We start from the raw sequence: 12627 nt of genomic DNA on the forward strand, positions 1-12627 counted from the left end.
ATGCACACCTAACGGACAATGTCCGATAAGGAAACCTACCAAATTCGAGAACTGCGGCTTTGTTAGTCTCAGAAGTTCTCTCGAGTGCTACCAATCTACCTGTGGGCAGAAGGATCTCGTGCCTTCGCACGTTTGCGCACGAGCCCAGCGCTCGCTAAGTTGACGCGAGGTCCATCTTTCCAATAGCAGAACAGAGGTTCTCAAAGGAAACCCAATCCTCTCATTTTGCAATGAAACCGTCTCCAGTGCCCTCTGTCTAGCCAGCTCGTTATAAAAAATAATATAAAAAATGAAATCACATTAAAGAAAAAGATAATTTAAGCTGGGTACAAAAAGTCTGTGTTCACTTTAGGAATAATGAAGAAAGGGGAAGACAATAATAGACAATAGAAATGCATGCATTCAATAGCTAGTCGGATAGCCATGTCTTCTTATGATCTCTAAAAGGCGATTTTTCATTGGCCCAACTAATTTCGTAGTTATTACACATCTTTTGGCGTTTATTTGTTGGTTATAGTCCGCTACCTGGTTTTCTTATCAAGTGCGTTCCATAAGTGCTCTATGGGGCTTAGGTCTAGTGCTTTTGGGGGCTCTGTGTGCTCCGTGTGCTTCAGGTCGTTGTCGTGTTGGAAAATATATCTTTCGCCCAGACCCAGTTTCTTATCAAGATCAATCATATTTATTCATTTTTGATTCTATAAACTGCATTTTATCAACGCCCGAGCTCGCCATACGCCCCCATACCAACGCACCTCCCCCAAAGCACTTTACCGTAGGCACCCGGGTTTGCTTAACGAACGTTGTTCCCGGTGCGCACCACACAATCTTGCGGCCTTTTATACCAAAAATGCAGAATTTGTTTTAATTTGAGAAAATAATTCCATTCCAAAAAATCAGGAGGCTTATTTAAGTCCTCGGCTATCTGCTTAAGTTGATTTACTCTTGAAATGAAGGTATTTTTCCGTGCGCTTCTGACGTGAAACCCAGCCTTTTTAAGTATTTTTCGTACTGCATCCGGACGTATCTGGTTGTAGAACTCTTCTTCTATGTTTTTTGCGATTTGGCTTGCTTTCTGGCGAGGATTAGTCTTCACAAAGGTGGTTACTTTGCATATTTACCAATTCGTGGCTCGATTTTTTCTTTGATAACTGAACCGGATTCTGGAAAATCCTTTTAAGAAGTGTTTTAATATTGAGTTATTCGGAAGAAGTCTGCTTTAAAGGTTTAACAATAAATTTGTGTGACTAATAAATACTCTTTGTCTTCTCATTTCACACACTCATCTAATCAGTTGTTGCTCAGACGGCAACAAAGTAACATCAGTAAAGGTTGCGCTGATTTTTTGTATATAACCAACTCGATCTCAGTTTGTTCGTAAGCAAATCGTTGTCACGACTCCGCTTACGTCAGCAAATCAGCTGGTTTCTTCAAAAACCCTGCGAGTCGGCTAACGGTCAGATGTTGGCTTCACCTCGACTTTCTGCACATCGTCGATAGATAGTTCGTATGTATGTAAGTGTAATCTGCTTTTATATCCCAAAATAACAAGTAATTTGTGAAATTTCGCCCACCGGCAATTCATACATCGCTTGCGCATTGTCATCAGCTGTTTTATGGTAACTTTTGTTTTGCCGGTGTTAACTCTTTCGCCGCCAGAATGACACCCTCCACCACTCGTCGTGAATTTATGAGCTTATTTTTCACTTCAAACGCACACTTTGTTTACTTTTGGCTTGTTACGCAAATTCTGCTGCAAGTTGCGGGGTTGTTGGATGCCCTGCAGCTGCAACTTACGCTCTTACCTTCATACATACATACACACACACATACATATACATGTTTTGTTTACCTACTTCGAATTTAAATAGTCTTTGCGAACTTAGCTTTGAAGTTTTTATTGTGCGACGAAATTTTCCACTCACTTAGAATATTTGCACTTGCAGACAGGTTACAAGGACTCACGCACACACATCCATGCGCGCTTTTAAGGAATTGATTTTCTACGCATCCATGTATATGTATGCCCATGTGCGTATGTCCTCATATGGCTTAACCGTCTTGTGTTTGCTTCCACACCCACTGCATTGATTGCGTCAACAAGACGCAAATTTGAACTCCTTTTCAGCTGCATCAGCTTGTTTTTTTTTCCAACCAATTTATTTTCTTTAAAATTTGTTTTCATACCTCCACGCATTCGATGATTTCATTATATTCATTTCAAAAGGATTAACGCAAATTAGAAAAGCATAGCATATGGCACTGGCAGTTCTTCCTGTCATCAGAGTGCCTGGAGTCATAAATACAAGTCAATAATTCACTGCTGAGGGGTGACTTTATGGCTGAAGCACTCACGTCCGAGCATTCAGTGCCAAAATAAGAGAGATCTGCGCTCAGCTGCATGCATTTTGAAGTTTAATTGTAATTGTTTGGCTAAGTAGTTTTACGTGCATGAATTGAAAGTTCAGATGTTCTCTAAGAAGGGAACGACAAATATTTGAATAATTTCAATGTGAGTAAATGGCGAGAAAAGCTGGATTATACGCTGGACTTGGGATCTACCATGTGAAAGTACTTATCAATGAAAAGCCGACCAAGGCAGAATAGGAATTTTTCAACAAATTTTGTTCATAAATCCTAGAGAAGGGAATTATTGACCGATTTTAATAATGCTTTTTCTTAAAATGCTCGTAAATGACTTTAGAAAAGATTGTCTAGTTCCCGAATCTCAACTTTTGTGTTTTATTATATCAAAACACTCGCTTGAATAGGGGTATCTCTATGAAAAATTCAGTAAAACTTTAAAAATAAAAAAATGTTATGTACAGGGTTGCCTATATTCGACGGACCCATCTGGCAGCCCTGTATCTTTTTTGACAGAGACGTCAGATGGCTTAATGACATACCATATACCATACATACGCGTTGTCTGGTTTGAAATTAATTAGTTTAAGGAGGACGAGATCCAATTATTCCACCAAAACAACCCAGACAATTTTTGTTTTTGAAATGAAACTTCTTAGGCGTCGATAGACGAGCAGGAATGGAGCGTAAAATTTCAAGGCCATGCAACGTTTTGGGCATTTTCGTTACGCGAGAGAGAAAAAATATATAACGTAGAGGAAAAGGAGAGAGAGAGAGCTATACCTTATATATATCTTAGATACACTTTAGGCTACTTTTCCTGAGTTTTTCCTTGTGGAAATAACACTGCCTACTTTTTGGCGCTTGTTTGTTGGTGTAAACTTATAGGTAATATTTTGGTGCCCACTGTTTTGGGCGTTCTTTGGTCCCAATTTTTTGCCGTTTTTGTTTGGTGCCTACTTTTTGGCGTTATATTTCCTTGGTGCCTACTGTTTGGGGCGTTTTTTTGTCCCAATTTTTTTTGGCGTTTGTTTTTTTTTGGTGCCTACTTTTTGGCGCTTATTTCTGTTTCCTGGCTATTGCTTGTGCGTACTATAAAGTGCTATCCATTCCGGCGTCAGATTTATTGGTATTGCATTGCGGTAATTTGTGCCGTTGCTGCGGTCCTGTGCGGGTGATAAACTCTCGGAGTGGTGCGCGTTGTTGCCATGGTTTGTGTCCGGCGTTTATCTACACCGGTCGACCCTTTAAATTTTGTCTATTTGTATTATTTAAAAGTACATTCTTTCTCTCTCTCTCTCTCTCATTCTCTCTCGGGTCTCTCCCTCTTTCTTTGTCTGCCTTGAAAGTTTCACTTCTGTTATGTGTATTGAGCTACACGCACTTATTTTAATTCTAATTTGTTATATTTGTAATAAATACAACTTTTTGCTACTGATTCTAATAATTTCATATTGTCTGCGAGCCAAATCAGCTTCAATGACTTCAATGAACACGGAAAGAGTTTCCAAAAACGACAGCTATTCATCACATTTCGAGTTCTATTGAACCTCCGGATTACGCAAAGAAGTTATTTCTTTAGATTTTCAGCTACATCACTTATTCCTGCTGGCCGTAACTTTGTTCTAGTGGCTAGAGTCAACCTTCCCGTATTACTGCAGTTGCCTAAGTTTTCGCTGTTAGGTCTCTTGGTTCTTTCCCTGGACGCGTGGAAAAATTTAATGCACCGCTCAGTGAGATTACTGGTGTGTGGTACAGAAAAGTTCCTTTAATGCATTTTAATAAAGAATCATCGGCTTTTGTATGAGCTTTTTCAATTCCCTCTTTCATTTCGCAAAACTATTTCAGACACGTTTTTAGAATACTTGTTCGGATTCAGGCCTTGTTGTTAGGCAGCATCTGCCTGCTACCATCCACTGACGAAATATTGCAAAATTGAAAATTCGTAAATATCTATCAAATAAAAATAAGAAATACGAGGCTTCTAATTTGGTACAAATAATATTCGAAATGCGAAATATTTCAAAAAAGGTTTACAGTAACAGTTTGCAACACTTCAAGAGCGTCATAGAGGCGTCAAGGCAAACCAATTTAATGGAAGTAGTTTGGAAAAAATGCTAACGGTCTTATTGCCTTTGCGAAAAAGTACAACCGCGTAAAATAGGCAATGGTTGAAGTATTGAAGTGTAAACGAAGTGTTGTTGTATTTTTCTAAAATTCAGAACTTAAATAACTGACAAAAAATCTATTGAAAATTTGCTTTAAGTACGTATACACATACATATATACATGTATGGGCGAATTAACCACTTGTCCCACCACATGGTGAAAGAGATGTGTTTATGAGCAATCTGAAGTGAAGTATCTAATTTGACCACATAACGGTATCTGTTTCCGTGGTGTAGTGGTTATCACATCCGCCTAACACGCGGAAGGCCCCCGGTTCGATCCCGGGCGGAAACAGGCATCGAATTTTTTGCTCATCTAGTTTTTTCCTTTTTTTATATTTGAATTACTTTTTTCCCATTTCATTTGCTTGCTTTGTACTTTTCGCCCATGAATTAATTATTTTGGAAGTAACCAATCGTGTGGTTGCTGTTGCTAAGCATGGCGCATACACATATTAAAGGCACATCTCAAGGCCGTTTGATGAAAACACGTGTTGCATACATACATATCTACATAAGTACAGTGCAAACTCCGTAAACCGAACACTGCTGCAAAACGGAAGATTTCATATTTTTTCGGATATTAAATTGAATGCGCATTTTCGTCTAATTTTTAATACTCTTTCTAAATAACTGTACTGTCTTAGTAATTTTTTGTACACAGTCAGGTTTTGTTTATATTCATTCATAGTGAAATTTTATTGTGCTAATAATTATTGTCGTAATAGGCGGTGAAATTAATAACTTAATTACTTAGTTTTTTAAAATCAATTTTTTTTTAGTTTTATTTGAAGTAAATTAATTAATTTAAATAAATGTAAAAAAAAGTATAATAATTTTAAAAAATTAATTTAAAAAAATAATATAAAAAAATTATTTATTATAAATAATTACACAACAAAAAATATTTTGTCTTTTAATTTATATTAGTTCATTAATTTAATTAATATAATTAACTTTTTTAAGTTCAATTAATTTTTTTTTTAATTTTTTTTATTTAACTTTTTTTTAATAATGTTTTTTAAATTAACTGATTCATTTTTTAAAATCATTTTTGTTTAGTTTTATTTAAGGTAATTCAAGTAAATAATTTAAATAAAAGTAAAAAAGACATTATACTCATTTAAAAAAATTAATTTAAAAAAATAATATAGCAAATTAATTTATTATAATTAATAAAATAAAAAAAATATATATTTTTTTTTAATTTAATTCATTAATTTAGTTAATGAAATTAATTTTTTCAAGTTCAATTAATTTGTTTTGAACAATATTTTTAAATTAACTTTTTTTCTTAATTAATTAATTTTTTAAAATCATATTTTATTTTATTTAAAGTCATTCAAGTAAATAATTTAAACAGAAGTAAAAAAAATAATAATTTTAAATTAAATTGATTTAAAAATATTATATAAAAAATTAATTTATTATAAATAATACCTAATAAAAAAATATTTTTTTTTAAATTTAGTTCATTAATTTAATTAATAAAATTAGCTTTTTTAAGTTCAATTAATTTTTTTTAAATTATTTTTTTGAATTACATAATTTTTTTAATTAATTTGTTTTAATTAATTTTTTGTTTTTAATATTTTTTTTAAAAATCGTTTTTTGTTTTATTTAAAGTAAATTCGTTCAATGAAATTTCATTCTCAAAACTATGGCATATAATTTTAGAAAAATATAAATCTTTAAACTATTTCTTTACTGCGATCTGTTTTTTAAACATTAAGCAATATTTTTACTTAAAACTATTAAATTCATTTAATAGAAAGATTATTTATTGAATACATTCATTGGTGCAACCATTTACTAATTTTATGATAAATAATAATTTAGACTAATTTATTATTACATGAAGTCTTCGGTATACTTTCCCTTGAGTCTGGTGAAGGTTATGGGACTTGCAATTATTTCTGTGACAAGAGTGTTTGAGTGCGACTGGAGTCGAGTATTGTGTAATCTGGCATATTTAGTTATTTCTTCAATCTTTGAAGCACTTTGATGTTTGAGTTGGCTACAGTGGCCCAAAGCTGAATGCCATATATCCATACCGGTTTCCAGACAGCTGAGTAAAGTGAGAGCTTACTTTAGAAAGGAAGATGTGAATTTCGATGTAATAACCAATGCAGGTTTCTACATTTTATTCCTTTGGAGCCTTCCGTTTGGTAAAAGCATGGTTTTCCATGAAAGTTTGCTATCAAAATGCATGTCGAGATATTTTGTGACGTTAGTTGGGGTGATGGTTATTTTATTGAGCTTAGCGGGTGGGCAACTTTTTCGACTTAGTTTAAAAGTGACTTGAGAAGATTTTGTCTCGTTTGGCTTAATGTGCCACACTTCCAACCAATGACTTATTTTATCAAGTCCTTTTCGTCAGTTTTTGGGAGGCCACATGGGGGTGGGAGCCAATTGTGAGTACGGCAGTGTCATCCGTGAACCATTGCCGAGCATTGTTTATACGGAAGCTGGTAGATCGTATGTGTATAGCAAGTATAGGATGGCGCCTATAATATTGCCTTGGGATACAGCAGTTGAACTTTTACTTAGTTCAGATTATTCTACGCCTTGTCCAACAAAGAAATATCGATTTTCATGGTAGGACTTAATAAATATTCAATGTAATAATTTATTGGAAAACTGTCTTTTATTTTATAGATGATGGTACTGTGTTTTGTGCTGCAACCGAATTGGTGATTTGAATTTTATTTCAGTATTCAATTACAGGCATCATTCATTTGAGAAAAAGGGACTCCATTACTTTAGAGGAAATAGGCTGATGGGCCGATGTGATTCGACTCATTCATCGCTTTCGCTTTTTATTTGGTTTGAAGATGATTTTTACTTTTCATTGAGGGGAAAGCAAAATGTGAGTAATAAAGAGGTATACAAACGAGTCATAAAATTTTTTTTCTTATTTTATTTTTTATGTAAAAAATTGTTTAAAAGATTAATCGAATAAGCTAAGCAATATCATAGATGCCTTACGCTTAATGTGTGTACTTTTGTATATTAAATCCTATGGTTTAGGTTGGTTATTTTAAGAAATTTACTTGTTAAAGATATTGAGAGAAGCTCCGGCCCCAAAGGGTTAAAAGTGTAAATGCACAAATTTGCATTGTTTCTTAGCCATAAATCAAAAGGCCAAATACGTGTGTCAGCATTTCAGTACAGTATTACCAACTGTTTCCGTGGTGTAGTGGTTATCACATCCGCCTAACACGCGGAAGGCCCCCGGTTCGATCCCGGGCGGAAACAGATTTAAATTTTTTTTAATTTGCTAATTATTTCTCGAGGCGTGGGGAGGGTTTGATGATGTAGAAATTTCATATAGATAGTTTAGTTTGTCATCTTCATGCAAGGACCATAAGGAAGGTGGCAGCATTTGAGCAGCTGAATAAGTTTTTTTAACTTTACTCTGTTCTCTTAATTACCGCACTTTATTTACCTTTTACTTTGCTGTTGTCTAGAGTAGCGTGCACAGAGAGCACTTGGTGAGATATGGCCTGCTAATCATTGGTCTACACTATTCAAACAAGAACAAAATGCACGCTAATGGCATATTTACCATTTCGAGTTTAATTCCAATGACAGCTGGTTGCACTTACCGGAATGACTCGGTGTTTTCACGACCAAAAACTGCCGCTCCAGTAAATTACCCCTATCTAGTGCGCTGAACCATTCCCCTCACATTTCCATGACGGAGAGAATAATAAGGTACCGCTACTTGCTCTCAGGGAATTTGACACACTGATCGCTGTGTGTGATGTCGCACTTGTGCAATTTATTCGAGTGTTGTTTGTGTAATTCCTTCTTCTTGCACTCTCTGATGGGCTCAATCTTGACATTCTAGGGATTTAAGGTAACAACAAAACACGCATCATTGTTGTTTTTGCTTTACTGCTGCTACCTTGTAGATGAGCCTTTATCTTCATTATGTAACTGTTATGCGGTTCGTTCTAGGTTTAGTAAAATTGTATCTTTTTTACATTATTCCATTTAATTCAGTTACGATTCAGCCTAGGAATGCGAGCTAATAGTAGAGTTCACAATCTGAACCCAACCCTTTCAGGTTTGAAGTCACGCTAATAAACATTTCTTTGAAACTGATTCGGACTGGAACGGCATCAGATCGAATTTTTACTATTAAGGATGGTATGAAGTCACAAAAGCTTTCTGACTTCTGAACCCTTTACCTGACCAAGAATGGACTGAAAGCAAACTATGGCGAAACGATTTTTACAGGTGTGACCAATATCAGACCCTTAACCGGCTCTCAGCGAATTTTACAGAATCAACTGATTGACTGATGTAACTGGGGATGTGCTTACAAAAAAACTGAGATTGTGTTAGTGATATATAAAAAACATCAGCACAACCTTCACTCATCTCACTTCGTTGCCTTGTGAACAACGACTGATTGGACGAGTGTGTGAATACGTCTGAAACGAGCGATCAGAATTCTGCTGCTGAGACCCCGGTGATATGACAGCCCAAGTTGATCGCACAATTTTCTTTGTCACAATAGCTAATGGCCAAACCTGGTAAATCAATCTTACTTGGAAAGCGAACAGCGATCGGCACTTTGGTGTGAGTCGGCTCTAAGCCAGCTAATTTCACCGTTCACCGTTTGGGGCTGACATAAATCGGAGGTGCCTCATGCACAGCATAAACTGTAGGAGTAGCTCAGGCAAACACCTAACACATTTTTTATATATTTATGTGCATATGTATGTGTATATATGCCGCACACATTTTGTAGTGTTTGTACATAAATGACTTTCCCTGCACATGCCCCAAAATTTAGCCCCAGCAGATGAAATGCGCTAAAGTTTATTTAGAAAATGCCTTTCGATTCTCCATAGTAGATTGCATTCAAATTCATTCATTGTTATTATTCGGTGATTTGTTTATTTGTAGCTTAAAAGAAATAAAATATTATAGATTAAGTCACGAACAATTTTCCCAAAAGTGGATTTCATCAGGGAATTTGGCGCGCTTGATTCGTTTGTAGCTTGGGGAGAAATGCAGCTGTAAGTTGGTTTTAGAGTTAAGTGCATTTTGTGTGGGTGCATTAGGGTCCTTCATATTTTTCAAATTTCAATCTTTGATAGGTGGTAGCGACGCTTGAAACTAAATCTAAAAAAATAAAAATAATTTTATAAAATATTTTAATCTAAATAAAATTTTATTATGAATTTTATAAAAAAATATTAAAAATGGTTATAAAATCTTATTAAAAATTATTATAAAATTTTTATTTTTTTTTATCTAAAAATATTAAAAAATTTTATAAAAATTGTATACAAAATTTTAATCTACATACAATTTTTATTTTTTTTTTCAAAAAATATTAAAAATGTTTATTAAGTCTTATTAAACATTTTAATTTTTTTTTTAATTTTTTATTTTTTTTTTTATCTAAAAATATTATAAAGTTTTAATTTTTTCTAGATTTAGTTTCAGGCGTCGTTACCACCTATCAAAGTTTGAAAAAATTATATTACGCTTTCCTACAAGTTATCGTATACGAAATACTTGGCTTAGTTATAAAAAAGTGATAAATATTGGGATTGAACATCTTCGGACGGAACGGTAAGTTCTTATCCCTTCTTTCACAAGCACTGACAAAGTAATGATCAACGCGCTGACATAAGGATTGCACCCCGTGAGTTATGTTTTGCCGGGCAATGCGAAAAATTACAGACAAAAGTAAAGTAAAGTACCGTTAAAATTTTTTCTGGTAACAATTGTCTGATTTATTTCCCACTAGCCTTTTTTTAATTTATAAAAATTCTGAAGGTTGACTTTTGTATTTAACGCCTTTGCAACACTTCGTGTAATTCGATTTTTTTTATCGAAACGTTTGGTAATTTTTAGCATAAACTTACATACCTTACGAACCTTATTTGTTCTTTTTCCAGTGAGTTAAAAATCTCATCTCACCCACAGGTTGGAATTGACTCTTAAAAATTTTCGTGCGATGATTTATTACAATTTTCGACGTGGATCAATGCACTCCGATCGACTTACTTCGACTTTTGGTGTTGAATCACCACATTGAGCGACTTCGAGACGCTAATACAACGAGTTCCAACGTGGCCGTTGATCCTTGCAAGATGAATTTCGTGAAGGCCATCTAAGAAGGGTTTGTTGTGGTGTCAGAAACAATAAAAGCTATGTCTCAATTGATACTGAAAGATTGTCATGGGGCATATCGCGATATGAAGACATCCTCGGGCATTAGTGGGACTAGGATACATTCAATATTGCATGAACATTTGGCCGTCAAGAAGATTGGTTCTTCCGCATAATTTGATAATTTCCCAAAAAAATACTCGTGTTGATTGGTGTAAAGAAATGTTGAGGATACTCGACTGCTGTGGCTCAAAGCACGTCTACTACCACATCGTAACAAGCATCTATGCAAATGAGATGGAAGCAGAGCAGCAATCGACGCTATGCGAGTTCCCCGACGAGCTTAATTCAATTCGCGGAAGAAGGACCGTAAAGCAAATGGGCGCCTCTGCTTTCAGCAAATCTGGTCACCTCGCTATTGCACCACGAAAGTAACTTAAAACAATCAGTTCTGAGTGTTTTTTCCTTGCCACAAGTTTTCGGTGAATTAAGTAAACCCAACTAACCAACCGAGATCACGGAGAGGATAGCGTGAGTGTAAAGACTGCCCAAAAGTGGTTTTCAAAATTCCGAAGTGGTAACTGCGACGTGGTGGATGGCCCGCGCGCTGGTCGTCCTGAAGTCTTTAAGTCGGACGCCTTGCTCGAACTCGTGGATCGATATGATAGCTCAGAGGTTAAATTCATCGCATGGAATAGTTCACAGGTACCTGGTTCAGTTGGGGAAGGTTTGAAACCAGGGAAAATGGGTTCCGCATATACTTTCCGTCGCCAACCTTCAGCAGAGAGTGAATGTGTGTTCTCAGCTGCTGCAATGGCTTGAAAATGAAAGTTTTTTGAACCTTCACCCCAAGAAGATTCTCCTGTCTATTTGGTGGGATATGACCGGTATTGTTTATTATGAACTTCTGGAACCAAACCAGACGATAACTGCTGATTATTATTCCCATCAGCTGTCAAACCTGAATCAGGCACTTAAAACAAATCGACCGTCTTTAGTGAATAGATGCAAAGTTTTGTTTCACCACGACAACGCAAGACCTCATACCGCAAGGCAAAAATTAGGCAAGCTGAACGAGCTCGGATATTGCACCTTGTCATTATCACCTTTTCCGTGGACTTCAATCCCATATGAGTAACAAGAACTACTCCTCAAAAGAAGCTTTAAAAAGGGATATCGAAGCGTATTTTGGCTCCAAGGACAAACAATTTTTTGAGCAGGGAATTAAAAATTTGCCTAAACGTTTGGAAGACATTGTAAATAATGAAGGAACATATATTATTGATTAATAAATACTTTAAACATCTTTTTTATTAATTTTGAAACCACTTTTTAAAAACGCACGAACTTATGGACTAACCTGATATTTGCTTTTGCTGAAAGCCGTTATTATATAAATTTCACACTGAAAGGCAATCTACTTTCAACAAAAAAAAAAACATGAAATAAAATAAATACACGAAAAATAAACTTAATATTTGAATGCCAAGCGAAAAATTAATACAGTCGCAATAAGCAATTTGCGAAAAATCCCATTAAATGAAACCCAGACTCAAGGAGTGAACTTCGTAGTACTATTAAAAGTGTTATTCAGATATTTTTATTGAATTGAAACAAAATTTTTTTTTTCGCTATTCATCAACTATTTTATTCGCGCTTGAATTTCACCGTCTCAGCAAAGCTAACCAGCTGAAAATATTAATTTTGTTAATTATATTTTTATAACTTTTTTATGAACTGCTGTTATCGATCAGCTCAAACCCATTGCTAAGCCGTAGTTCATAAATTAAATTACCTTAAAGCTCGTATAATTTTATTTAAACTTGGGAGCCAATTGGCGTAATATGACGGCTATAAAGATAAGAGGATCAGTTACTTAACCCATTGAATTATTGCCAATTTTATTATTGATATACATACATATGCGCATGCACATATAATATTTTACTAATACAAGTAC

The 12627-nt window shown here is 35.0% G+C and overlaps 2 non-coding genes across 2 annotated transcripts; both read left to right on the forward strand.

Moving 5' to 3' along the window:
* The first annotated feature begins 4751 nt into the window (after positions 1-4751).
* Trnav-aac (transfer RNA valine (anticodon AAC)) lies at positions 4752-4824 on the forward strand. Its single transcript has one exon. It is a non-coding gene; the product is annotated as a tRNA-Val (tRNA).
* Positions 4825-7714: 2890 nt separating this feature from the next.
* Positions 7715-7787, forward strand: Trnav-aac (transfer RNA valine (anticodon AAC)). The gene has a single exon. It is a non-coding gene; the product is annotated as a tRNA-Val (tRNA).
* The last annotated feature ends 4840 nt before the right edge of the window (positions 7788-12627 follow it).

The sequence above is a fragment of the Anastrepha obliqua genome, chromosome 5 (assembly GCF_027943255.1).
Source record: "Anastrepha obliqua isolate idAnaObli1 chromosome 5, idAnaObli1_1.0, whole genome shotgun sequence".
Classification (NCBI taxonomy): domain Eukaryota; kingdom Metazoa; phylum Arthropoda; class Insecta; order Diptera; family Tephritidae; genus Anastrepha; species Anastrepha obliqua.